Below are 24876 nucleotides of genomic sequence, written 5' to 3' on the forward strand. Positions count from 1 at the left end.
CACCACCGGCAACAGGTTGCTCGAAGAAGCTGGAACAAGATCACAGCCGACCAGCTCACCGCTTCCCTGAGCCAGCACCCTCCCGCCAGCTCAGCGAACCCCAGCCAGGCCGCCGACAACCTCACGAAGTGGATCAGCAACTGCGCGGACGAACTCGCCCCACTGAGGACCCCGCCCAGCAGACCCGGCAGCAAGAAGGCCCCATGGTTCACCGACGAACTCAAGAGCTCCAAGAAGAACTGCCGAGCCATCGAGAAAGCCTGGAGAAGGGAACCAACACCGGACAACATGACCACCCTCAAGCTTGCCACCCGGAAGCACCACCAACTGATCCGCGCCACCAAGAAAACTGCATTCAAGGACCGGCTGGACAACAACGCACACAACTGCAAGGAACTCTTCAACATCGTGAAAGAGCTCTCCAACCCCAACGCCGGAAACAATGACATCACCCCATCGCAAGACGTCTGCAACTCCCTCGCCTCCTACTTCCACAACAAGATCGCGGACATACACAACAGCTTCAGCACTCAACCGACGCACGCCACGACCGAACCACCGCCCCCCACCACCACCCTCCGTGCCTGGTCTCCGATCAGCACCGAAGACACCGTCCGCATGATGAACTCCATCCACTCCGGATCTCCAACCGACCCCTGCCCTCACCACGTCTTCAACAAGGCCGACGCTGTCATCGCACCCCACCTGCGGGACATCATCAACACCTCCTTCGACACCGCCACCTTCCCGGAGAGCTGGTAGCACGCCGAACTCAGCGCCCTACTCAAGAAACCTACAGCGGACCCCACCGAACTCAAGAATTACCGCCCCATCTCGCTCCTCCCGTTTCCAGCCAAAGTCATCGAGAAGACCGTCAACAAACAGCTGGCCGCCTTCCTCGAGACGAATGGATCCCTCGACCGCTCACAGTCTGGCTTCCGAGCCAACCACAGCACCGAGACCGCCCTCATCGCTGCCACCGATGACATCCGAGCCCTGATGGACAACGGAGAAACAGCGTCCCTCATCCTCCTAGACCTCTCCGCGGCATTCGACACTGTCTGCCACTGCACCCTAGTGCAGCGCCTCAGCAACGTCGGAATCCAGGAGAAGGCACTGGAATGGATCATCTCCTTCCTCGACGGAAGAACACAGAGAGTCCGTCTACCACCGTACAAGTCAGAGGCCACTGAAGTCATCTGCGGCGTCCCTCAAGGATCCTCGCTGAGCCCCACCCTCTTCAACGTCTACATGAGCCCCCTCGCGGCCATCGCACGCCAACACAACCTCAACATCATCTCCTACGCTGACGACACCAAGCTGATCCTCTCCCTGACCAACGACCCCGCCGCCGCCAGAGCCGACCTTCACGAAGGGATGAAAAACGTAGGCGAGTGGATGACGACCAGCCGCCTGAAACTGAACTCAGACAAGACGGAAGTCCTCATCCTGGGCTCCTCGCCCTCCGCCTGGGACGACTCCTGGTGGCCCCCCGCCCTGGGCACCGCACCCAAACCGACAGACCACGCACGCAACCTGGGCTTCATCCTGGACTCCTCCCTCTCCATGACCAGACAAGTCAACGCCGTCTCCTCGTCGCGCTTCAACATCCTGCGCATGCTACGGAATATCTTCCGGTGGATCCCCACCGAGACCAGGAAGACGGTCACCCAGGCCCTCGTCGCCAGCCGACTGGACTACGGCAAAGCCCTCTACGCCGGAACCACGCCAAGCTCCAGAAGAGACTCCAGCGGATCCAGAACACCTCAGCCAGACTCATCCTCGACATCCCACGACACAGCCACATCTCCGGACATCTGAGAAACCTGCATTGGCTCCCCGTCAACAAAAGAATCACCTTCCGTCTCCTCACCCACGCACACAAAGCCCTACACGATCAAGGCCCGAGCTACCTCAACAACCGCATCAACTTCTACGCTCCCAAACGCCATCTCCGATCAGCCAGTCACGCCCTCGCCGCCGTCCCCCGCATCCGAAGAACGACAACAGGAGGAAGGTCCTTCTCCTACCTGCCCGCCAAGACCTGGAACTCCCTCCAGACCGATCTGCGCCTGACCCAAGACCACCTCTCCTTTAGGAAGAAGCTCAAGACCTGGCTGTTCGAGCAGTAGCAGCACCCCCCCCCAAGCGCCTTGAGACCCTCCGGGTAAGTAGTGAGCTCTACAAATGTCTTGATTGATTGATTGATTGAAGGGCTATTCAGAAGCCCCCAGCTTGTTGGACTACTTATGCCTGAAGTCTCAATCCATTGGGCCTAATTGATGGGCTCATTTGTGCGGAGTCTCTGTCCCCCTTGGTCCATCTCCAGTTTGACCCCCACTCCACTCTCTCTTCCTTTGGCTTCCTCAAAACCCCCTTTTTCACATGGGGTTTTTATCAACCTGATGAAGGAACAATGGACAAATATAGGATAGGGTTAGTAGGGATGGACTTCACGGATAAAAGAATAGGGCGCGGGTACCCTGTCTAAGGTACCAGCGATAGATTAGTAAACAGGGAAGAGGGATTGTGACCCCAGAGAAGGAACGACCTCGCCCTGCAACATAGAATCTGGACCTGAACTGGAAGCATAGCTCCATCGCCGGTGCTCAACAGCGCCAACGCCAAGATGAACAATGGGAGCCTACCAGTGATGACTCACTGTAAAAAGACACTGGAAAAAAAGCTCATTGATTATATTAGGTTAAACTTCTCTCACAATCACCCTGTATTAGTTGTGCCCCAAATGGACAAGAATACGTTTTTTTCTGTGAAATTCTACATCACTCGCATTTATAGTGTCATTGTGTTAATGATAGCATGGGAATGTCATACCATATGGAAGAAAAAGTAAACTATGTATCATAAGGATTGTACAACCCCAATTGCCATCATGAAAATGCTTATTAGTTCCCCCCACTGTCTAGTTTTCAAAAGTAAACGCAATGATCTCTATCCTTCGAAAGAATTAGTACGATAAACTGTTTTTTTGTGTTACAAAGAATGTACTGTGTAAATCAAAGGAGAGAGTAAGGGAGATTGCACAGACTATGTATAGTGGGAACTCCTGGTCCCCAGGGATAGATTTTAACAACAATGGAGGAGTACCCCCTAGACGCAAAATATACAATGAAGGAATTTCTTCTGTATCTGGAGCTTAAGGCTCAGGTTAGCAATAATTGCCCCAACCCTTAACCGGACAGTAGTTGTCCCTTTGAGAAGACCCCTCACTCACCAACCTGGTTGGTGAAATGCTTCATCATTGGGGTCCCACCCCATAGGCCGAGTGCCCATAGGGTGTGCTACGACACCTGGTTACAGTGGAGCGGGTTTCTTGTTTTTTTATATGTGCAAAAGGTGATAGTGATAAGTGTATTAAAAAGGGCCAAGACTTCTCACATCAAGACTTTATTCTTGAGTGCTTGATCCCTGTTAAAAAATATATGGCACCAGTGCCTATTTAAGAAGGCTTTGGTGTCTAGAGAAGTGTGGTAAATCTAAAAATAGCGTAGTGTGCTATGTGAATTAGTTAAAAGTAGGTCTACATGTTTCAACCATATTCAAAAAAATGTTGGTTTTCGTCAGGACCGCGTGTTTTGAGCGGGGTGGTACGCACACGCTAAGGCGTGCCCTGCCCTCGTTCAAATAAAGACCACAAATTGTGGTCTAATGTAAAAGTGTGTTTTATCCTGGTTCAGGAGAAAAAACACTTGAAGCGGTAAATTAGTGCTTCATGGGCATCGAGTGTTCCAAGACGGCAAGTATCCGTCACTTGGGGCTTCTGCTCGTCTTTCGTACAAACCTACTTGGTTCTCACTCGGAAATGCCCCAAAGAATGTACTGCCTCATCTAGGAATTGTGCTCATCACCAAGTTTAAACTGCGGTACAGCGAACACCTTTTTGTATACACCCTCTCCCAGTTTGTTACCCTCACTGCATAAGTTATTAACAATACTGTTTGTGCAGATAACGATCTTCCTCTCCTATTGTCTATATATCTGCCTGTACAACATGTATGCCATCAAAAACTACAATAATCAGCCCAACTGCATGTTTAGCTATGAGACATCTCGAAGTACTGGGGTTGGAAAATATCAATGTTTCTCTTGGTCCCAGTACTGACAATATGTGGTTGTTCGTTGGATGTACACTCTATACCGCCCTAGTGTTCCCTTTACACAAGTACCTTGTGCCCCGAAGACATTGGAATAGATTAGCAAGCTGGCGAGGTATGTTCAAAGGGAGGACTGTTAGAATTAAAATAAGAAGCATGAACATTGCAGGCGCAATCTTGCTTAACGTAGGTCTCTGCGAGTGCGTAAGCTGCAACGATTTTAGACATCGCGGCTGTTAGAACTGGCTATTTCTGGTTGGCTAAGGCTGCCGCCAAAGCTAGGCAGAAACCACCATTCTAGTGAGGGCAAGGGAGTCACACGCCAAGATAACCCCTGCTCACCCCCTTGGTAGCTTGGCACGAGCAGTAAGGCTAAACTCGGAGGCAATGTGTAAAGCATTTGCCCCAGCACACAACAGCAACAACATACTAGGCACACCACAAAAGGAACTCCACACAAGGTTATTATAAAGTAACTTTTGTATTGTAAAAACACATTAGATAGTATCACACAAATTGCATGGTGCCAACTGGCACGGGCAATATTCACAAGGGATTGTGTACAGGACAGGGCCACATGGGCCACTGTCAGAATCAGAAATAGCACTTAGTAGAAATTAGAATAAGTATAGCACAAAATAACAATTATAGATCACATCCAGTAACTACTGGGAACAGGTACCAGGACCTCACTAGGACCACCTGTACTAAAAGAACAACCACCTAAGTATCACACAGCATTTAGGGGTATAAGCACAACACATTACACATGATGCATGAAAACACATTCAGCTGTGTAGTAAAGGGAAACACATGATGCCTAAAAACATTCAGAGGTGTAAGACAAGGGAAACACATGATGCATAAACCTACACATTCAGCGGTGTTCAGAACGAAGCACATGATGCAATAAAATACATTCAGAGGTGCAGCGCAAGAAGACGCATGATGCCTAAAACATTCAGAGGTGCAGCGCAGGGAAAAGGAAGACACATGATGCCTAAAAACATTCAGAGGTGCAGGAATAACACATGATGCAAGAAAACACATTCAGAGGTGCAATAACCGTACAATTGCACAAAACTTACATAAGCCACCACCTGTGGCAGTCCCTAGGCCAACTGGCCTTGTTGGGGCTCAGACGCCCTGTGTACAAATGTCAGGGTGCGCTTCCATGCAGCGCCAGTCCAAGCACAAGCCTAATTGTAGCAGGTGCCCACTACTTGCTGGGCACCTGGGAAATTCCAAGACCTAAACGGTGCAGCTGCCCACTAATTGCTGGGCAGCTGGGAATCATCAAAACTGCGCCAGGGCCCTCACTGACCCTTAGGCGCAAACTGCGTTACTTCTGGAGCCACACAGGCTCTGAACTGCGCACTTGGAGCCACACAGGCTCGTAAACAATTATAGGCCCCTGGAGCCCTCGAGGCTCTGAACAGATCCCTCGCAGGCAGGAGGGGGCGGGCACCGGCAATGTGCCCCGACGCCCCCTCTAACTAATATGGCCCTCGAGCCTCGCTGGGCTCGTAAATCGGATATGCCCCCCTAGAGTCTCCGTGGCTCTCAACACAATAATAGGGGCAGGGAGCCTCTCAGGGCTCTACACGCGTTAGGGCGACCCACTGCCAACCGGGGCCGTCCTTGAAGCCCTCGTGGCTTCACACTGACAATGAGTGCGAGCTCGCGATACTGGGGGTGGGGCGGACACCGACAATGTGTCCCGGCGCCCCTCCCTTTCGTCTGCCCCACTCACCGGTTTGCCAGACGATCGGCAGCTCCCCTCACTCGGGGCTCTCCCTCCATCCGGGGAGCCTCGCGCCGGACTTCTCTCTCTCTCCGGGGCTCCCTCAGCACACGGGAGCCCCAGCAGCAGGCCACGCTTCCTCCTCTCTTCTCGGGCTCCCTCCTCCTCACGGGAGCCCTGTGAGCACCATCAGCCTTCTTCCTTCGTGCCACCTCACACACGGTGGCTCTTCGGCCAATCCAAGCGCAGCTCAAGGACATGCCCCTCGTGACGCCGCCCAATCACCACGCTGCTCGCAGGACGAGCCTCCCGCAGCCAACCAATGGCTGCGCGGCTCTTGAGGCAAGCTTCTCCGGCGGCCATTACACACAGCTCGGGCCGCGGCGGTGAATAAAGGGGCACAACGAGGGGTGGGCACCCTCGCTATTAAAATAAAATAAAGAAGCGAGGTGGGCCCTCGTAAAATAAGTAAATAAACGGGCAAAGTCGCAGGGTAGGCACCTGCCAAACCTCACGCAAATTGCGTGAGGGCGCCACGCTCGCAATGGGTTAAAATAAAGCGCTCTCCCAGCGCTATAAGTAATATACAGCGCTCCCAGGCGCTATAAATACCAGTCAAGCGTTCCCAAGCGCTTAGGCTTCAACAAACCTGGGTAAAGGCAAGAAAAAAAGGCCTCTTGAAGGAAAATGCAGCTTCTCCATGCTGCCAAAGGTCTAAGCCTAAACGTAGCAGGTGCCCATAACTTGCTGGGCACCTGGGAAATTCCAAAACCTAAACGGTGCAGCTGCCCACTAATTGCTGGGCAGCTGGGAATCATCAAAACTGCGCCAGGGCCCTCACTGACCCTTAGGCGCAAACTGCGTCACTGCTGGAGCCACACAGGCTCTGAACTGCGCACTTGGAGCCACACAGGCTCGTAAACAATTATAGGCCCCTGGAGCCCTCGAGGCTCTGAACAGATCCCTCGCAGGCAGGAGGGGGCGGGCACCGGCAATGTGCCCCGACGCCCCCTCTAACTAATATGGCCCTCGAGCCTCGCTGGGCTCGTAAATCGGATATGCCCCCCTAGAGTCTCCGTGGCTCTCAACACAATAATAGGGGCAGAGAGCCTCTCAGGGCTCTACACGCGTTGGGGTGACCCACTGCCAACGGGGGCCGCCCTTGAAGCCCTTGTGGCTTCACACTGACAATGAGTGCGAGCTTGCGCTACTGGGTGGGGGGGGCGGACATCGACAATGTGTCCCGGCGCCCCTCCCTTTCGTCTGCCCCACTCACCGGTTTGCCAGACGATCGGCGGCTCCCCTCACTCAGGGCTCTCCCTCCATCCGGGGAGCCTTGCGCCGGACTTCTCTCTCTCTCCGGGGCTCCCTCAGCACACGGGAGCCCCAGCAGCAGGCCACGCTTCCTCCTCTCTTCTCGGGCTCCCTCCTCCTCACGGGAGCCCCGTGAGCACCATCAGCCTTCTTCCTTCGTGCCGCCTCACACACGGTGGCTCTTCGGCCAATACAAGCGCAGCTCAAGGACAAGCCCCTCGTGACGCCGCCCAATCACCACGCTCTTCGCAGGACGAGCCTCCCGCAGCCAACCAATGGCTGCGCGGCTCTTGAGGCAAGCTTCTCCGGCGGCCATTACACACAGCTCGGGCCGCGGCGGTGAATAAAGGGGCACAACGAGGGGTGGGCACCCTCGCTATTAAAATAAAATAAAGAAGCGAGGTGGGCCCTCGTAAAATAAGTAAATAAACGGGCAAAGTCACAGGGTAGGCACCTGCCAAACCTCACGCAATATGCGTGAGGGCGCCACGCTCGCAATGGGTTCAAATAAAGCGCTCTCCCAGCGCTATAAGTAATATACAGCGCTCCCAGGCGCTATAAATACCAGTCAAGCGCTCCCAAGCGCTTAGGCTTCAACAAACCTGGGTAAAGGCAAGAAAAAAAGGCCTCTTGAAGGAAAATGCAGCTTCTCCATGCTGCCAAAGGTCCCAGAGATTTCAAGGGGGCCAAGCAATGTCCCCCCCATCAGCCCAAGCAAGGCAGAGGGGTACCCCAGGAGTCCAGGAAAGTCCATCAGGTGTCCAGGGGCTGGGCAGGGCCCAGGGATTCCCCTGAGCCCAAGCAGCAGCACGCCCCTGGTAGGATTCAAGTCAGAAAACAAGAACATTTTGGAAGGGGACACAGCCCCTTCTTATACAGAGAAAAGCCTTTGAAGTCTTTGCGCAGGCAGTGTGAGAACCAGCTAGAACTGGTTATAGGGAAGTCCTGTCAGTATCAGGGACAGAGGTGACAGTCGCCCAGCGGGAGGTGGAGCCAGCATTGTGGTCAGGCAGGCACAGCCCTGGTCACTCCCAGGTGCCATCTCCTCCCACTACCCTGGCAGCAGATGCAGCCTTTCATCCACAGGCTGACTCAGACAACCTCCTGGGCTCTCCAGTCCCTGTCACCCTCAAACCAGACAGTCAATCCACAAGCAGGCCCAGGCACTCCTGGACCAGTCTCACCAACCAAACACACGCCAGAAACAACTTACACAAATATGCCAACTTCTAAAAGTGGCACTTCTCCACTAGACACAGTCATGCCGCATATATCATTACGTAGCATTCAATCTCACGAGTTCTCTCATACCAAACTCGCCCCTGCACTCCCCACACATCAGGAACTACCATGGGCATACATATTCCCCATTCATTCCTATGGGAGGGCAGGTCCCTCACCACACATACACAGAGAGCGCAAGCACTTTACACTGTACCACAGTGAAAAAGTGGGCAGAGGCCTAAAATCACCACCACCAGGTTCCAGAAACAGGCTAGGAAAAAGCAAAAAGTCTTGTGGTGAACCTGCCAAAAGTGCCGGGTCCAACACAACCCCCTTCCAGCCAAAATGCAGGGTAGACCAATCACTCCACTGATGGGCTTCCTTGCTTTGGGCGACAAAACACGAACCCGCACGGCAGGGACACCTTCCGGTTTTTCGCCACTCTGAACCCACATGGTTTCCTCCAAACAATAACTCTCTGACACAGCTAGGATACCCCACTGGTACTCCCTAGTCATCCACGGCCAAGACCAGGCCCTAGGCCATCCAAATATCACAGGTCCTAACCAATCCACAGAGTGGGGGGCAGTAACCCCTGGCACACAATAGCCATTCTCCACTCTCTCTCTCAGTGTAGCTACAACTACCACTGATCCTTCAACCTAGGGACCATACCCTCAGGCTGACCAGAGGTCACGGGCAAGAATGCCCCACCCTATCTCTACTTCTGGGTTTCCGCACCCTCACATGGAAGCACTCACGAGAACACAATTCTCCTACCAGATCAGGACCTCACTCCATCACTGGTCTACCACCTGGAAACTATTTCACTTCTGAGGTACAAAGCACACAGCACAGTCCCTCTTCAAGCAGGTGGGGGGACACAGCGCACAGCAAAGTCCCCTTTCTTTTACCTTAGTGGAAACAACAAACTGCAGGTGAGCCCCAGAACACAAAGCAAGTGCAGCCCCCTCAGTCTCTTCAGCTGATCCACTTTGGCAGAGATTCCTCTTGACCTAGAAGTTTCCTAATCTCCCAACCTAAGATCTAAACCCTCAGTTTGCACCGGGGTCAGAATTAAGGACACCGTCCCTCTGCACCCCCTTCCAGTTCCATGACTACAGGCCCAGTATGTCTCAGGCTAGACAGAGCACACGCCAGCGGCGTATCAACGACACACTCTCCTCCAGTACTCCCTATCACAGGATAATTCTCAGTATGTCCCAGGCTAGATAGAGCACACGCCAGCGGCGTATCAGTGGCACACTTTCCTTCAGTACTCTTTCCAGGTCGGGCCACAACCCCAACCTGGCTTTCCCCCCTCCTCGGGGAACGACCTCCAGAGGGCCCACAAATGGTCAAGCACTCTAGACGGTCAAATGCTCAGCGAGCCAGGACTTCTGCACCCTCCACTTAGGAGCGGTACTGCCCAACACTAGGACCGCCGGAGTTCTGGTTACAGACACTCCCCGTCCTCTAGACACAGGAAGATCCTCCTCAAATGACCTATGTACAGCTAAGGCCCCTGACCTGGCGCTCCCTTAGGGAACCCTCCAGGCCCTGAGATAGGGTTTCGGGCCAAAGTGGGACACACCGTCCCACACTCACTCCGCCTCCACTGAGACAGGGCGTGAGCCCCTACACCCCTACCATCCTACTGGGACCTAGCTGGGCTACACATGAACCTCTTCCCCTTCACAGGATCATCAGATACACAAGCCACTCCTTTTAGAATCACTTCCTAATGCCTCTGCAAGACATCTAGCACACCGCCAGACATCCACCTTCCTGTCCAGTGCCTCTGCAGGACCTCCTGCACACCACCAGAGGTACACCTCACGTGCAAGCTCCTTTAAAAAAACTCACACCAACTCCTCCAGTTCAAGACACCACTCATCCACACACTCCCCCTCTAGACTGGTGAGACAGTTCCTCACTGCCTCTGACTCTCAACCTGTACCCCTCTTACTGAGCACCAGGCACCATACTCTGGGAACTGGGAATGGGACTTCACGCACTGGACACATTTAAGCTGCCACCACTGGATCCTAACATACTGGGGAATTCGGACACACACACTACACTCAGGGAATAACCACCCTCCTTAGCAAGCCCTTTCTCCTCCACACTCCCTCTCTTCGATCTACCCACACAGGGACAGGAACAGGGATTGGGCACAGAACACAGCAAGGGATTCTTAATCTATGGGAACCTTCCCTCTCTACTGGCGTTCCGCCCTGTCACTTTCTCTCATCTGCCACTAAACATAAAGCGCAGGAACACATTTGAAAATGACACTCTTGAGGAAAAACAAAAATCGAAAACAATAATCCCAAACGTGTGACAATCTATAAACTGCAGAGTTTTGTAATGTAGCCAGCTGTCGCTGTGGCACTGCGCAAACAAGTCCAAATCCGCACCGCTGACCAACAATGTTAGAACTGGCTATTTCTGGTTGGCTAAGGCTGACGCCAAAGCTAGGCAGAAATCACCATTCTAGTCAGGGCAAGGGAGTCACACGCCAAGATAACCCCTGCTCACCCCCTTGGTAGCTTGGCACGAGCAGTAAGGCTAAACTCGGAGGCAATGTGTAAAGCATTTGCGCCAGCACACAACAGCAACAACATACTAGGCACACCACAAAAGGAACTCCACACAAGGTTATTATAAAATAACTTTTGTATTGTAAAAACACATCAGATAGTATCACACAAATTACATGGTGCCAACTGGCACGGGCAATATTCACAAGGGATTACGTACAGGACAGGGCCACAAGGGCCACTGTCAGAATCAGAAATAGCACTTATTAGAAATTAGAATAAGTATAGCACAAAATAACAATTATAGATCACATCCAGTAACTACTGGGAACAGGTACCAGGACCTCACTAGGACCACCTGTACTAAAAGAACAACCACCTAAGTATCACAAAGCCTTTAGGGGTATAAGCACAACACATTACACATGATGCATGAAAACACATTCAGCGGTGTAGTAAAGGGAAACACATGATGCCTAAAAACATTCAGAGGTGTAAGACAAGGGAAACACATGATGCATAAACCTACACATTCAGCGGTGTTCAGCACAAAGCACATGATGCAATAAAATACATTCAGAGGTGCAGCGCAAGAAGACACATGATGCCTAAAACATTCAGAGGTGCAGCGCAGGGAAAAGGAAGACACATGATGCCTAAAAACATTCAGAGATGTCAGAATACAATAGCGCAAAAATCACATGATGCCTAAAAACATTCAGAGGTGAAGGAATAACACATGATGCAAGAAAACACATTCAGAGGTGCAATAACCATACAATTGCGCAAAACTTACATAAGCCATCACCTGTGGCAGTCCCTAGGCCAACTGGCCTTGTTCGGGCTCAGGCGCCCTGTGCCCAAATGTCTGGGCACGCTGCCATGCAGCGCCAGTCCAAGCACAAGCCTAAACGTAGCAGGTGCCCACTACTTGCTGGGCACCTGGGAAATCCCAAGACCTAAACGGTGCAGCTGCCCACTAATTTCTGGGCAGCTGGGAATCATCAAAACTGCGCCAGGGCCCTCACTGACCCTTAGGCGCAAACTGCGCCACTGCTGGAGCCACACAGGCTCTGAACTGCGCACTTGAGCCACACAGGCTCATAAACAATTATAGGCCCCTGGAGCCCTCCAGGCTCTGAACAGATCCCTCGCAGGCAGGAGGGGGCGAGCACCGGCAATGTGCCCCGATGCCCCCTCTAACTAATATGGCCCTCGAGCCTCACTGGGCCCGTAAATCGGATATGCCCCCCAGAGCCTCCGTGGCTCTCAACACAATAATAGGGGAAGGGAGCCTCTCAGGGCTCTACACGCGTTGGGGCGACCCACTGCCAACCGGGGCCGCCCTTGAAGCCCTCGTGGCTTCACACTGACAATGAGTGCGAGCTCGCGCTACTGGGGGGGGGGGCGGACACCGACAATGTGTCCCGGCGCCCCTCCCTTTCGTCTGCCCCACTCACCGGTTTGCCAGACGATCGGCGGCTCCCCTCACTCGGGGCTCTCCCTCCATCCGGGGAGCCTCGCGCCAGACTTCTCTCTCTCTCCGGGGTTCCCTCAGCACACGGGAGCCCCAGCAGCAGGCCACGCTTCCTCCTCTCTTCTCGGGGCTCCCTCCTCCTCACGGGAGCCCCGTGAGCACCATCAGCCTTCTTCCTTCGTGCCGCCTCACACACGGCGGCTCTTCGGCCAATCCGAGCGCGGCTCAAGGACAAGCCCCTCGTGACGCCGCCCAATCACCACGCTGCTCGCAGGACGAGCCTCCCGCAGCCAACCAATGGCTACGCGGCTCTTGAGGCAAGCTTCTCCGGCGGCCATTACAGACAGCTCGGGCCGCGGCGGTGAATAAAGGGGCACAACGAGGGGTGGGCACCCTCGCTATTAAAATAAAATAAAGAAGCGAGGTGGGCCCTCGTAAAATAAGTAAATAAACGGGCAAAGTCGCAGGGTAGGCACCTGCCAAACCTCACGCAAAATGCGTGATGGCGCCATGCTCGCAATGGGTTCAAATAAAGCGCTCTCCCAGCGCTATAAGTAATATACAGTGCTCCCAGGCGCTATAAATACCAGTCAAGCGCTCCCAAGCGCTTAGGAACAAACCTGGGTAAAGGCAAGAAAAAAAGGTCTCTTGAAGGAAAATGCAGCTTCTCCATGCTGCCAAAGGTCCCAGAGATTTCAAGGGTGCCAAGCAATGCCCCCCCCCCCCCCCATCAGCCTAAGCAAGGCAGAGGGGTCCCCCAGGAGTCCAGGAAAGTCCATCAGGTGTCCAGGGGCTGGGCAGGGCCCAGGGATTCCCCTGAGCCCAAGCTGCAGCACGCCCCTAGTAGGATTCAAGTCAGAAAACAAGAACATTTTGGAAGGGGATACAGCCCCTTCTTATACAGAGAAAAGTCTTTGAAGTCTTTGTGCAGGCAGTGTGAGAACCAGCTAGAACTGGTTATAGGGAAGTCCTGTCAGTATGACGGACAGAGGTGACAGTCGCCCAGTGGGAGGTGGAGGCAGCATTGTGGTCAGGCAGGCACAGCCCTGGTCACTCCCAGGTGCCATCTCCTCCCACTTCCCTGGCAGCAGATGCAGCCTTTCATCCACGGGCTGACTCAGACAACCTCCTGGGCTCTCCAGTCCCTGTCACCCTCAAACCAGACAGTCAATCCACAAGCAGGCCCAGGCACTCCTGGACCAGGCTCAACAGCCAATCACACGCCAGAAACAACTTACACAAATATGCCAACTTCTAAAAGTGGTACTTCTCCACTAAACACAGTCATGCCGCATATATCATTACGCAGCATTCAATCTCACGAGTTCTCTCATACCAAACTCGCCCCTGCACTCCCACATATCAGGAACTACCATGGGCATACATATTCCCCATTCATTCCTATGGGAGGACAGGTCACTCACCACACATACACAGAGAGCTCAAGCACTTTACACTGTACCACAGTGAAAAAGTGGGCAGAGGCCTAAAATCACCACCACCAGGTTCCAGAAACAGGCTAGGAAAAAGCAAAAAGTCTCGGGGTGAACCTGCCAAAAGGGCTGGGTCCAACTGCTGCCATTTCATACACTGTTGGTCACCTGTGTGTCACCCTGACCCCGCCATCATCCCCCGCGCTCTGACTAAGCCCGAGCACACATACTGGAGTCATAAACCATGTCAGCATGAAAGTGCCCCGGAGTCACCTCCCGCGCTAAACCCACTTGTCCTTTCATCCTCCATGCACAGGCAAGCTCCCTTTTATAACCTCCTTCCCTGCACCTGGCCACTCAGTCCGGTCTCAGGCTCTAACTGACCGCTGTGGACATTGTTTATATCCTACACATGGCAGGGCTTGTTTCACCAACAAAGGGGCCTGATTTAATAATCATTAGAACATTGGAATGTTGGGAGCTCCATTGAAAACAATGGAGTGCTCTGGGCTTACAATGGCTGGTATAAGCCTGAAGCTCCAACATTCCAATGTTTCTTTGTTCACAGCTCTGGCTGTGAACAAAGGCTTCAGGGAACCTGAGGGGATTCCAATCCCCTCACGCTCCCAAAAGGCTTTGTTTTTTTTGTTAGAACATTCTGTCCTCTAGTGACAGAATGTTCTAATAGCCTTATAGCCCTTCGTAGATGGGCTATACCGCTATTAAAGTCCCTCTCCCTTGTTAAAGGCCCTCGCCTTCGGCTCGGGGCCTTTAACGCTGGAGAGGGCCTTTAATAGCCGGTATAGCCCTCTACGGCGGGCTATAAGGCTATAATAACCCAAACCCTTAGATCTGACCGATCCCACGTACTTTTAGATCCTGCTGGAATGTCCAGCTGCGAGATAGCGATCATCTGTTACATCTGGGTGGGGGACGATTGCTGCAAGGTCTGTGTGGGAACTAACAGGATTCCAAGGATGTTTGAATATAGCCTTATAGTCCGCCGTAGAGGGCTATACCGGCTATTAAAGGCCCTCTCCAGCGTTAAAGGCCCCGAGCCGAAGGCGAGGGCCTTTAACAAGGGAGAGGGACTTTCATTGCGGTATAGCCCATCTACAAAGGGCTATAAGGCTATTAGAACATTCTGTCACTAGAGGACAGAATGTTCTAACAAAAAAAACAAAGCCTTTTGGGAGCGTGAGGGGATTGGAATCCCCTCAGGTTCCCTGAAGCCTTTGTTCACAGCCAGAGCTGTGAACAAAGAAACATTGGAATGTTGGAGCTTCTGGCTTATACCACCCATTGTAAGCCCAGAGCACTCCATTGTTTTCAATGGAGCTCCCAACATTCCAATGTTCTAATATGCAATTATCTAATGTCAGGAATGTTTGACCATGTAACAAACAGACAGAAAATAGTATAAAAGGCCATGCCACAGAGATGCAGTTAGAGCACCTCCTGACGATAGCCCCGGTGTCTGATGTGATGTGTTCTCCTCCGGAGAAATAAACTTGTTCTTCGCCTTCCAATTCCAGCGCCTGCCTCATTATTTTGATCGCTATTCTTATGTGAATTAGAGGTGGTTTGCACCAAGCGGCATCGAAAATCTTGGGAGTCAAAGCTGCTTTTTCACAGAACAAAACAGAGTTTGGCTGAGGGATCTGTGTGACATAGAAGAGTGAAACAGAGCCTGGGTGAGGGGTCCATGTTACAAGTACAATTTAAAGAGAGCTTAGGAGATGGATCTGTATTACAAGGAAGAGTAAAACAAAGGTTCAAGCATGAGATCTTTGTTACAAGGAAGACTGAAACAGAACTTGGGTGAGGGATTTGTCTTACATGGAAGAGTGAAAAGAGATTGGGTGAGAGAGGTCTGTGTTACAAGGAGTAAAGCAAAATTGACAGATTTGTAATTAATTTAATAGAGAAAAAGCATGGCTCGGGATTAAAGGCGGTGAAAAATTTACGAGTTTATGTTAAGAAGACATGTTAAGAAGACATATTGGACTCACCTTTCAAACCCTGCCGGGGTATTTGCTTCTTTATCCAAGTCATCTAGGATGTGTTTTTACGTGTGGCTAATTGACTCAATTGAGGGGATTCTCTTTGTTACAAAGGGACGCGTGGATGGTAAGAAGGGTCAGGGAGCAAGTATGATGCCACCTTTTGAGAAGTGCTTTAATCTTTTGTACTCATTTTCTTATATTAATTGGTGAAATAAAGATATATATTAATTATTCACAAAAAAAAAAAATACATAATGGTGCAAAAACAAAGGCGAGGACTTGGGGGACCGGGACACACATTGTATGATGAACCAATAACCATCAGTAGTAAAAAAGAAGTTGTGTGCACTTGTTGGCCCAGAAGCAGTGAAGGCAGAGTGTACCCTTGTCGAACCTGGAACATGGAATTATGAATGGAAGCAATGGTGTCTCATTCATGGACAGAACAAGTAATCTGGCAATCACTGCAAAGGGTCAGAAATGCAGGTGCTACATTGTACAGATTTCTGAATAAATATTGGTATATATGACTATGAGAATATTGGCATGTACAGAACAGTATGAGAGGCGCTCAGTGTGTGCACCCAACAAAGAGCCGCGTTGGTTGGTTTGGCAAGCAATTGGCATGGGCAATGGCATGATCATGGTGCAATGCTACAGTACTGTACTGCAGCTGCTACTGTTACAGTAACAGAGTTCTCAGTTCAATCACAAGTTACCGGTTCAGGCTGGACACACACACACTGACTGGAGTGCAAAGCCTGCAGCCTTAGTTACTTAGGCTGCTGCCCAGTGATGTATTTCTGCCACTTTGTGCCCCTGTGGCCAACAGCTGCTGGCCTTATTGGACCTAATTCCAGTCCATGACACTGAAAAATATTCATGAGTGACCACAGTGCCGTGAAAGCAAGTGTCCTTCCCGGGTGTAGAACCTCACCCCAGTCTGTGCAGCTTTATTTCAAATGATTAGGCCTACTACCAGGCCCTGCCTCACCTGGTGTCTACTCCTCAAGACTCGCCTCAACTCTGCCAATGTCATCCAGGTCACTGTCGCGCTCTCAGAGACTTTGAACGGCGGCGGCCTTTTAACCACGATGACTCGGTGCCAGTACTGGGTGAGGTGCGGCCGTGCGGGTATGCTGGGGCGTGGCAAGGCAGAAAATGTGAGCGCAATCTGAAAAACTCTGCGGCTGCTGCCGCACACAGCCCCAACCCCTGCAGAAGTCCAAAACACAGCCCTGCCCCGCCCAACTCAGTGTCCCGCCCACGGGGCCGGCAACACTGAGCTGCGGCCGCTGGTCCATACGTGCCACTGCATTGACCAACAAGATTTGAGTCACTGAGAAAGAACTTGAACAAATCGAAGTCAGAAACAACTAACATCAGTCATCAACAACACGACAGTACGTAACACTACCCTGTAATAGTAACAGCAGCACTTACGGTAGTACAGCACTCACTCTGTGCCTCCAATTACTATCAAATCAATTAAGTCCACTAAATGTGTGTATACCCTGCCCTGATACTTAAGTGCAGATGCTAAGCACCGGCAAAAATTAAGCATTGCGCCATCTCCCGTCGTGTGTGGCAGCCGGGGTTGAGACAGCTTCCCGGGCATACACACACAGCTGCACCGGGGTACTTCACAAGTCTTTAAAAAACCATTTACTTGTTAATGAGGCTATGTTGTTTTTTTAACCATTCTTAGAGTCCTTGCCCCTTCACTATGCCAATTGCTGGAAGAATTAGCCCCCCCTGAACTTTTTATTAGCCCCCTACGAAATCTCACTCTAGTTGAGCCTGTGCGGTCACCGCTGTCCGGAAAAAAAAAAGCAGACCGCTTGTGCAAGGGCACAAAATAGAGCCTGATAGAGCCCCGTTTCAAGGCCTCCTTTAAACAAACATTTGCAATGCAATAGGTCTCGCATTTGCAATAGTTGGAGCTATTGGCATTGTAAATGACAATGCCTTTTATTCTTTTGTTTTGAAAACCTACAAGCCATGCATAAACATACACTTTGTACGTATCGTCCTTGCTTACGAGAAGCAAGGCTGTCAGTAAAAGAGACTGCCAGCTTTGCTTCTCATAAGCAAGGACTACAATTACAAAGTGCTTGTTTACGCACAGCTTGCAGGTTTTCAAACGCTTTTAATAAAAGGCATTGCCATTTACAATGCCAATAGCTCAAACTCTCGCAAATGAAAGACCTATTGCATTGCAAATGTTTGTTTTAATGAACTGTGCAACTACAGATTTGACTCTAGTGAGTCCCCGCCTGTGGCGGCGCAGAGTACTGTGAGCCACAGCATTCCAATGCTAGCCGTGCCAGGGGAAGGCCAGATTCCGACAGAGACGGGTATCCCTGAGACAACATAGAAGGAACAGTTCCACAGTGTGAGGAAGCCACCCGAGCCCTGTGAGCCACGGATTTCTCAAGTCACCAGAGCCTGTGGCCGGGCAGAGAAAACCAGTGAGCCATGGTGGCACAGTGCTACCTTAAACCGTGGCAGGGCATCCTTTTAAGATGAAGTTTCGTGCAGCTCTATCTTAAATGCACCAAAATGATTACAAACACAAAATTGTTTTTTCCCCAAGGACTTGCGAGTCTAATAGGCACCAGAGAGGCACCAGTGCCACCGCATTCACACTTATAAACATTTGCATAGCTCCCACGCGGTTGTCTCTTGAGAGGCGCTGTATCAGCTGTGCGTTTTCCTGCAGACCCCGGCCAGTATGCACTAGCTGTAGTGCAGTGTGAGGGCAGCAGCAGCCCAGACCCCTCTGCGGAGGATGCCCCCTGACCAGCTTTGCGGGGCTACAGAATGCGGGTGGGATATTAAGTCGGCCTTTGATTAGTAATTACAGTTATATGGGAATCCCAGCATATGACATGATAATCCACATTTGTAAAGCGGCACAATCACCCGTAAGGGTCTCTAGGCGCTGGGGGCCGTCGGGAAGATTAAGCAAGCTATTGCCCAGAGTCATGATGGTAATTTGGAAACGTTACTGTTGATGCCAAGCCTCTCCAGAGATCAGCCCCAGCCCGCTTTGAGAAGGTTGCAAAAGTCCCTCTGAAGCCCCCTCAAAGGGATTCCTCAGATCTTGCGGTTGTCGAAGTGCACATAAATCTGAAAGGCGCTGCTTCTGAGCGCTCTATAAAATCATAGCTCCCCGCCCCTTCCTCCGGGAGAGCCCCCTCTCCTGACCATTCACCCACTCCCCGCCTTTTGTTCATTTCTAGGCAGATGCATTCAGGGGCCGGCGACGCTCAATGAGGCTGTGTAGCAGCTGCCCCTAATTGGCGTTAAAGCACTCAGTACTTGGGAGCATATGTGGGGAGGGGGCTCCCAAGTCCCATCAAGCAGCGCACCCACCCACAGGACCCTCAACCCGGAGGGGAAAGGCAGAGCAGAAGCTGAAAGTGTCAGGGTGTGAGGGAGCGGGAACTGGTACGGACCGAGGGACATTACACCTTGCATTCCGCAGGTGTGGGAGCAGGAAGGGGGTTAATGGAGACCTGCCTTCTACAGGCAGAGAAATCTCGCTATAAGCCCCACAGGCCAGGCCACGAGGAAGGGCCAGTTGTTCTGCACTCTGGCTATGCAGTACAAATGGGAAAGGGTTGGGGGGTTACACACCCCATGGGGGGCATCGATGGAAGGACATTACCCCTGCATTCCACAGACAGGGCCCAGTGAGGGGGGTTCATGCACAGGTGCCCTCTACAGGCAGAGACATCGCGCTATAAGCCCCACAGGCCAGGCCAAGAGGTAGGGGCAGTGGCTCTGCACTCTGCAGTACAAATAGGAATGGGTGGATGCGCACCCCATGGGGGTCCTCGATGGAGGGACAGTGGTTTGGCTCCCCTCAGGCAAAGAGCCCGGAGGGGATCTTGGTAAGCTGCACTGTAGAGGCAGGGCCTAGAATGAGGGCTGCGGACAACGGACGCGCCACACAGGCAAAGCCCCAGAGAGGGTGCTTCAAGGCTTTGCGCCCGCATGCAGGGGCCCAATGGGGTGTGAGGGGCTCAATACCTCAGAGAAGAGGTCTGCTTGAATCTCACAGGAAGGGCCATGAGAGGCTGGGAGAGAGTCCCAGAGGATAAAGGCATTGGTCTCACCCGGCATAAAGAGGCCACTAAACAGGGTGCATCCAGCTCAGACAGCCTGCAGTGAAGTCTGCCCAACAGGTGGATCCAAGGAAGACAGAACCTCGCACAGCTGAGGCAATCTTTTTTCCTCCTAAAACAGTCTATAAATGGTAACGTTTGTCTAAGGCTATAAGAGTAAATAAATTTGCCATTCAGGTCAGAGTGAGCGTTGGAACTTCAGACTGAGGTGAGCTGGGGCAGAGCAGAAAGTGTATCTCTCACGAAGAAGAAACCTAGGTTGGGATCCCGGCTCCCTACTTCATCAGCTTGTGTGATTCTTGGCCTATCGCTCCTCCTTGTATACAGCAACATTCGCAGCTCTTGGAAAATGTAAATATTCTTATCTAGCTAATTGAAAGCTTAGAGCGCATCAAACAAAGTTGGTAGACACTATTGAAAAACGCTGCAAGCAAATGCCGACCACAACAAGCAACGTACCTTTCTTGGATTGAGTGTTTCCGGTCCGTCTGCACGAGTGAGACACAGGAAGCCAGGCTGGACTGCCCGGGACTGCCTGCTTGAGGGCGGGGCCACCAGCACAGACAGGAAGCGGACGGGAGCCTACCCCGCGCTCTATGTGAAGGGAAGGGGGCTAGCCGCCTACAAATCCCTTGCAGCGCCACTACCGCGGGACAGGACGAGAGGAGTATGAGAGACCCAGTGAGTGAGGGCGTCGGGGCACATTGACGGCTAGACTGATAGACGGAAGCCATTAGGTGCGATCATTAGGCACGTTCGGCACGTTCACAACACCAGAGCTACAGCGCCCAGGAGAGTCAGAACAAGTGATGCGAGCCCGCCAGCTGAAGCGCGTCCTCGAGGTGAAATCACTGAGGTTATGCACGTAACCAACCCCTCTCAGCCGTTCCCAGGAAACCCACAACAATAGGTCTTTCGCTGGAGCAGCGCTATGCACTGCTAACACCAGCGAGACCAAAAAAGCACCAATCACATTAGTTCACAACAGCTGAATGGAAGCGCACAGGAGAGTGTGCACAGGGCCAGCAGAAGCGGCAGTGAGGCGGCTTTTTACATAACTTGTTGATTTTAATTAATTCCATAACATGAGAGCTATCGTAGAAATGATATATTGTAAGCAGTTCTTTTAACCGTAATGGTGTCAGCGACAAGAAGGGTTACGAAGTTTGAGACGTGGTAATGCTTTGGAATTTAAAAGCAACCATAGTCCCAGTGAGGCGGCTTTGAACGTACCTTTGCGACTTTTAACACTGTGGTTAAATAAAAATCACCAAGCACATTAGTTAACAACATCTGAACTGAAGCGCACAGGAGAGTCTGCACACGGCCAGCAGAAGCGTGTGCCACTTGCCTAAAATAATTAGAGATGCGGAAGTCATTAGGCGCGATCACAACAACAGATCTGCAGCGCCCTGGAGAGTCAAGTGCGTGCAACTTGCCAAAAAAAAATGCGAGGCACGGAAGTCCTTAGGCGCGATCACAACAAGAGATCTGCAGCGCAGATCTGCAGCGCCCTGGAGAGTCAAGCACGTGCCACTTGCCTGCAAAAAAAAACAGCGTGTGCAACTTGCCTAAAAAATAGAGACACGGAAGTCATTAGGCGCGATCGCAAAAACAGATCTGCAGCGCCCTGGATAGTCTGCACACGTGATGCAAGCCTGGCTGCAGAAGCGGGTCCTCGAGATGAAATCGCCAAGGTGAAGCGCGTAACCACCCCCTGCACCCCATTCCCGGCAAACCCACAACAATACATCATTCGCTGGAGCAGGGCTTCGCGCTGCTAACACCAGCAAGACCTAAAAAATGCGAGGCACGGAAGTCATTAGGCGCGATCACAACAACAGATCTGCAGCGCAGATCTGCAGCGCCCTGGAGAGTCAAGCGCGTGCTACTTGCCTGCAAAAAAAAAAAAGCACGTGCAACTTGCCTAAAAAAAAAAGAGACACAGAAGTCATTAGGCGCGATCGCAAAAACAGATCTGCAGCGCCCTGGAGAGTCTGCACACGTGATGCAAGCCCGACTGCAGAAGCGCGTCCTCGAGATGAAATCGCCGCGGTGAAGCGCTGTGGTCCCGTGATTCCGAATTGGGTTCGATAGTTCTGAAACCCGATTTATGAAGATTGTCGGAAATGGACGATCTTGGTGTCAGCAGACCGCAAATGACGAGTGTAACGTGTCTGAGTGTTTTTGTATGAATCGATATAGGAGAACACTCTGCATTTGAGGATTTAGTTTGAACCTTCGGGTTCCATTTTGTATGTGGCAACCATCTTGTATGGTTGCCCTAACATAGGCCCTATGATTGTGGCCGAACGAGTCCTTGACACGTACGCCTTAGCTGACTCCTGGTTGACCTGGCCGAACTGACTCCTCGCCTGGGGCGAATCCTGCTGAGCCAGCTTCTTGTCCAGCAGCTGCACTGATAAAGATCAAAGAACAGGACGTGGTCCGATTTTATGGCCCACCTTTCCCACTCCTCTATCTCCTTTCCATCTGTTTCTGCCTTTCCTTTACGACATGTTCATCGATCTGGGTTGAAGGTTTTATGATGGGTTTGTCCGGCCTGATTGAACAGGAAACTAGCATGTGTGCGATCGTTTTTGGTGGGCTGGACAACGGAAAGTGGGATTAACTTTGACTGTCGTGATTCGATACTTTTTGAAATGCTACTTGTTCATTGGTTAGTTTTGTATGCACCGAATGCAAATTGTGATGTTGCCAGAAGCGTAATTTTCGGCATAAAAGACTGGGTTTTGTTCATTTGAATTGGTGCAGTCTCTGTCGAACTACCCGTGTGTACTTCGTAGACCTCTGTCCCTGGTTGCAACCAAATAAACTTTGGTCTTTGACGTCATCGAGAAGTATCCCGTGTCTCTGTTTGCCAAGACAGGGGAATCCGGGGTCTTTGGGTGTTGCCCTGACACCGCTGGGTTATCAATCAATCAATCACTGACATTTATAGAGCGCACTACATACCCGTAGGGTCTCAAGGCGCTGGGGGTGGGGGGGTGCCGCTACTGCTCGAACAGCCAGGTCTTCAGCTTCTTCCTGAAGGAGAGGTGGTCTTGGGTCAGGTGCAGGTCGGTCGGGAGGGAGTTCCAGGTCTTGGCGGCCAGGTAGGAGAAGGACCTTCCTCCTGTAGTCGCTCTTCGGATGCGGGGGACGGCGGCGAGGGCGTGGTTGGCTGATCGGAGGTGGCGTTTGGGAGCGTAGAAGTTGATTCGGCTGTTGAGGTAGCTTGGGCCTTGGTCGTGTAGGGCTTTGTGTGCGTGGGTGAGGAGGCGGAAGGTGATTCTTTTGTTGACGGGGAGCCAGTGAAGGTCTCTCATATGTCCGGAGATGTGGCTGGTTCGTGGGATGTCGAGGATGAGTCTGGCTGAGGCATTCTGGATCCGCTGGAGTCTCTTCTGGAGCTTGGCGGTGGTACCGGCGTAGAGGGCGTTGCCGTAGTCCAGTCGGCTAGTGACGAGGGCCTGGGTGACGGTCTTCCTGGTCTCGGTGGGGATCCACCAGAAGATCTTCCGTAGCATGCGTAGGATGTTGAAGCACGCCGAGGAGACGTTGTTGACTTGCCTGGTCATGGAGAGGGAGGAGTCCAGGATGAAGCCCAGGTTGCGTGCATGGTCTGTCGGTTTGGGTGCGGTGCCCAGGGCGAGAGGCCACCAGGAGTCGTCCCAGGCGGAGGGTGAGGAGCCCAGGATGAGGACCTCCGTCTTGTCTGAGTTCAGTTTCAGGCGGCTGGTCGTCATCCACTCGGCTACCTCTTTCATCCCTTCGTGCAGGTTGGCTCTGGCGGCGGCGGGTCGTTGGTCAGGGAGAGGATCAGCTGGGTGTCGACGGCGTAGGAGATTATGCTGAGGTTGTGTTGGCGTGCGATGGCCGCGAGGGGGCTCATGTAGACATTGAAGAGGGTGGGGCTCAGTGAGGATCCTTGGGGGACGCCGCAGATGACTTTGGTGGCCTCTGACTTGTACGGTGGTAGGCGGACTCTCTGTGTTCTTCCGTCGAGGAAGGAGATGATCCATTCCAGCGCCTTGTCCTGGATTCCGACGTTGCTGAGGCGCTGTACTAGGGTGCGGTGGCAGACAGTGTCGAATGCCACGGAGAGGTCTAGGAGGATGAGGGCCACTGTTTCTCCGTTGTCCATCAGGGCTCGGATGTCATCGGTGGCGGCGATGAGGGCGGTCTCGGTGCTGTGATTGGCTAAGAAGCCGGACTGTGAGGGGTCGAGGGATCCATTCGTCTCGAGGAAGGCGGCCATCTGCTTGTTGACGGTCTTCTCAATGACTTTGGCTGGAAACGGGAGGAGCGAGATGGGGCGGTAATTCTTGAGTTCGGTGGGGTCCGCTGTGGGTTTCTTGAGTAGAGCGCTGAGTTCGGCGTGCTTCCAGCTCTCAGGGAAGGTGGCGGTGTCGAAGGATGTGTTGATGATGTCTCGCAGGTGGGGTGCGATGACAGCGTCGGCCTTGTTGAAGACGTGGTGAGGGCAGGGGTCGGTCGGTGATCCGGAGTGGATGGAGTTCATGGATGGAGTGGATGGTTATTGTAATAGTATTGGTTCCGAGAAAACCCAGTACCTCAATTGGCGCCCAACGTGGGGCGACTTCAGCGGTACCGGTCCAAGCCAGAGGTTCGTGAGGAGCGTCGAGTGAAAATTCCAGAGGTTGGCCAGCCACTTCAGCGACCCCTGTATGTCGAGGTGGTTCCGAAGGTCTTTGCTGCGAGGCTTCCCACGTCCCGACGGCTACGAAGGACGGCTGCCCTGACTGTCGCCCTGTTTTGGAGCCTTAGACGTTTGTAGAGCAAGACGATTGACGGGTCTTCTGGTGACGCCATCGACAATTCAGTTAAGTATAAAAGGGAGCGTCTCCTAGTTCTTAGTTTGGT

Source organism: Lissotriton vulgaris, chromosome 10, assembly GCF_964263255.1.
Source record: "Lissotriton vulgaris chromosome 10, aLisVul1.2, whole genome shotgun sequence".
NCBI lineage: Eukaryota > Metazoa > Chordata > Amphibia > Caudata > Salamandridae > Lissotriton > Lissotriton vulgaris.